Here is a 4,440-nt window from a genome sequence, read left to right on the forward strand (position 1 = left end):
GCTGGCCCTCAGTGCTGTCACCTCCTGCTGCCTTGTAAGGAGAAGGTTCAGGTAATGTGGTTCATTTAATCTTTGGCCTCTTGGCCTGTCTCCCGAGATAGTGCCGGTTGCAGAGGGATGGGATGCCTGGACGGCTGCCCCAGTCTCATCTCCTGAGCAGACCACGGGGATCAGCTTTGCAGTCGCTGCCAGTCTGATGCGAGCTGCAGGCTTGCGGGCTTAGCAGTTGCACGCGTTAACCTGTGACTTGTGTGTCAGTCAGCTCTTCCTCACTCAGCTGCCGAGCCCTCTGTGTTTCCCCATCACGGTTGGTGTCCCGCTGACTGCTGGGCAAGCCTTGAACTCGGGTTATGGCAGGTGTGGGAAATTAGTTGGTTCATTTTTAAGTTTTTATAATTAAGAATTGGACCGTTTGACTATTGTGCTAGAAAATCCTTTAAAAGTGGCTTGCTTCGAAAGGAAAGCTTCCCCTGAGAGTGTCTCCGGAGGGTCTGTGAGGAACTGCTTGGTCCTGCCTTTCTCCTGCGCCTTCTCCTTCCCTTTGCTCCCCTCTAACAGCCCGTCAGCAGCAGGAGATGTGGTATTGCTACCCTGAGGGCACCGTGCCAGGTGACCTTGAGGGCTGCAGCATTGCAGCAGGAGGAAGCTGTATCTTACTGGTGTTGCCACTTGGTTGTTTATCGTAAAGTAAACACGTGAAGCCATGGGACTTGTTTATACATTCGGGTGCCCTTGGATGTGAATAGAAAGCGCTTAGTTGAATTTACCAGCCATAGAATGAACACACCCACTGGTTTTTGGGGGAGAGGGAAACCAAAATAGGCCCCATGCTTTGGTGTGGACTGTGTTTTTGTGCCTTTATTGAACTGAAATGTGCCTTAATTGAACTGAAATGTGCCTTCATTTTGTAGCCTGTGATTACTCTTCAAAAGGTTGGGTAGGGGGGAAAGGATTTAATTCCTCACATGAGCAGTCAGGCTTATTTAACTGACCAAAGCCCTTTGAAATGTACAGTTCAAGTCCCTGTTAGAGCCTGTTTTTGTAAACTGCTCGCGTTTCAGAGCATGCTTTCATAAATCATGGACGTTACTGAGACCACACCTTGAGACACTGACAGAGAGAGATGTTGAAAATAAAGGGGAGAGACTGAGACTTGGATTTGGCTTCCCCTCCCTGCTTTGTTTTTAAAGCTGTCGGTTTGTGAAAAACACCGTTTATGCAAGGAAGAGACTTGAAGCAAAGCCAGCCCGGACTCCCAGAAGAGCTGTGTTTGGCCACCTCCTTCTGAATGCCACATGCACTGATGGACCCGTTTGGCTTCCTGCTTCCAACTGGATTTGTACATACGTATTTGGACAAGTTTACTTAAACCTGTGCACTGAGGCGTCGGCATGGGTCACACTGACACGCAGCTCTGTGGTCTGTGCGCTGGAGCTTTGGAGACGACGGGTGAGGATGGACTTGCAAAGAGCTGCCGATTACTATTACAGATGCAATAGCACATTTTTAATGTTTAGTCTGTGTACGAAGAGTGAGTGTGTATGGATTAAGCTTGCAAAAAAACCCCCCCAAAGCCAAAAAAACCCTAAAAACTCACTAAGAGGAAGACTGTCAACTCGATAGTCCCTGAAGCTGGTTCAGCTGTGGTGTCTTACGGGATTCTTTTGCACTCCTTGGCCTTAAACGTCTGATTCGGTCTTTTTTATAAAGCAAAAGATGTGCTCTTTACTTGTGCTGTGTCTTTTACGTTCCTGCTTGTGTCAGTTCAGAGGAGAGCATACCTCAGCGGAGGGAGCCTGGGCCAGGCCTGGAGGCTTGCACAGGGGGTTGCTGATCCCCGCTTTCCCAGCAGCGCATGGACAAAGATATTTTCGTTCATTTGGCAGCGCTTGCCCATGCCCAAGGGGGATTTTTCAAAGGGATGGGTGCCGGGCTGGTGCATGGGACGTGGGGGCAGCTGGGTGCAAATAAAGGAGCCTGTTTGCGTGCAGGGAAACCTGGACCTTCCCCGAGGGGTGATGAAATGCAAGAATCCTTCTGGAGCAGCTGCTGACCCTGTGACTTGAAGGACCAGTTTTGCATTTTCTAATTTCACTACAAAAACTCAGCCGATAACCTGCAGAGCTCCATTCCCTGCCACTGACCTTCCCTCACCCTCCCCGGGCAGAGGATGGCAGGGATGTGGTCGTGGGTGGGTTTGACCCTCGGTGCACAGGACCGACTCTCCCAGTGCCCCTGCGAGGTAAGAGCATGTATGGCGTGAAGGACTGGCGCTAACCCCTTCTGGTTTTTTCTCTTTTTTCTTAAGTTTGGCCTGCTAAGGACTCGTGATTCTTGTCTAGTCTGTGCAGACAGGCAGAAGGCTGAGCCCAAACTTGAGTCCTCCTGTGCATGGTCCGTTGCCTGTCCTTGTCCCAGTTTTGTTAAACAAAGACCAAGTTTGCCCTCCCATCAGCAGCAGGCAGACTCCACTGCAGTTGTGCGAGAGATGTTTCCTGGAAGGATTGTAAAGCCGTGAATGGGTAAATGATGCCTTCTCTCACCTGGGAAGGGTCTCCAGAGGAGATGGTTTTGTGTTTGAACCCCTCAAAACCACCTGGTTGGGGTTAAAAATAAAGCAAAGGCTGCCAGCAGCAGCTTGCTGGTCAACCTCCAGCACCCTGTGCGGGTCGTGGCTGTGTCGCTGCCATCTCCACTGTCCCCACCTGCTCCTAAGCTACCCTGCTAGTTCCCCCTGCAAGTCTGGGCCACGTTTTTCTGTCCCCTGCCTATGCTTCCTCTCTAAATTTCTCCAGTGCTTTTCCTGGACGAGGTTAGTCTTCCCTCAGCACTCATACAAGCAGCTGGAGCGACCGAGCGGCTGTAACATGCGGTATTGCTTCTCCTGGGCACATTGAATCCCTGGGGAAAGACTGTTTCGGTAGGCTTTGGGTCCGGTCATGGCTCGGTGCGGCTCTGCTGGGTGCACAGCATGGGAGCTCATCTCCTGCCCCAAAGTGCTGCTTCCTAACTAGCTGGCTGCTTCAAAACTGCCGCTGCAAGATCACTGCGGTTTCTGGAAAGACTTGAAAACTTTGCCTTTAAAACTATGATGCCGTAGTCGATCTGTCTATGCTGTCAGTCCCGTGTTCAGCAACTCTTCTGCTTTTGAGTTTGCTGCGTGGATACTGGGTTTCCTTGCTCACCGCAGCACGTGGAATGAATCCACAGGTTTTTTTGGTCTGCTGAAGGTCGTGTTTGCTGTCAATCAAGCTGTCTTGGCTGTTGCTGTAGTGGGTTTTGCTCTGAGCATTTGTGCTGAGTGTTCGGCCGAGTGATCTGGCAGAAGGAGTTGGTTGCCCAAATGGAGATCTTACAAACACAAGAGCCCTTTTCCCGACCGCATGCATGTAAACGTGCTCTTTTCACGCAGGTACTTCCTTTTGGGAGCCTGGCTCAGCATCTTTCTTTTCTGGAAGATATTGTTTGATTTTTATTGGGCTTGGTTTTGCCAGGAGGTTCTCCAGAGACTCACGCTCTGCGTGGGGCCTCGCCGTGCCACAGAAGTGCTGCTCTTTAGGACAGTGGCTGCAGTAGGATCCCACGTACTGCCCAGCCCAGGCCACCCCACTGCCAGGGGTTCCTTGGATTCGGGTTAAGGAAGATCCGTAACTCTGCTGGGAAGGGATGCGTGAGGCTTTGAGCGTTACAAGAAATTCATCTTCCCCATCCACACCCTGAACTACTGAATTATCCATTTCAGTGTGGCTTAGAAGTTAGAAAGCGGATGGATTGACCCTAATTCTTTACAGCCTGGTCCTTAGTAGTAACAGAGGAGCTGTGGCTTCTCCTCAAAGTAAGCGGTAATGTTAAATACCCAGTGCCTCTGTTTCTCTCTTTGGGGTTTTGCTCTTTCATTGCTCTTTCCAAAGCAGTCCTGCAGTCTGGGCCATTTCCCAATTGGTCTGAGCTGCAATATTCATTAATAAACGCTAAGCCAAGAGCTGCTGGTAGGGAGAAAAAAAAAAAAAAAAAGACCAGGGGAAACTTTTACCATATGGAAAGCCCTCTGCAAAGCCTGTATGCCTTCAAGGGTTCGCTTTTAAAAGCCATGAGAAGGGGCCCAGCAGTGAGGGAGCCAAGGCCAGGCGGGTGCCGGAGCTCCAGGCTGTGCTGGCAGCGGTGACTCCGGCGGGTGGCAGCACCAAAACGGCTTCTCCGGGTGACCTTGTCACGGGCGTGGAAAGGCAAAGGGACCTTCATCGCCTGCCACCCTTCCAGCATGGCCCTCCCCAGTCTGCTGGGGCTTGGGCAGGGAAACATCTGCTGGGAGTCAAGACAAGGATGGATTTGTAGGGGCTGGTTCCCAACGTCTCTCGTGGTGCTTGGGGCTTCCCCACCGTGGTGACAAAGAGGAGGCCACAGCCCGTGGTCACAAAGAGGGCATCGCCAGGGCTGACG

This window comes from Cariama cristata, unplaced genomic scaffold, assembly GCF_000690535.1.
Source record: "Cariama cristata isolate BGI_N322 unplaced genomic scaffold, ASM69053v1 scaffold33573, whole genome shotgun sequence".
Taxonomy (NCBI): domain Eukaryota; kingdom Metazoa; phylum Chordata; class Aves; order Cariamiformes; family Cariamidae; genus Cariama; species Cariama cristata.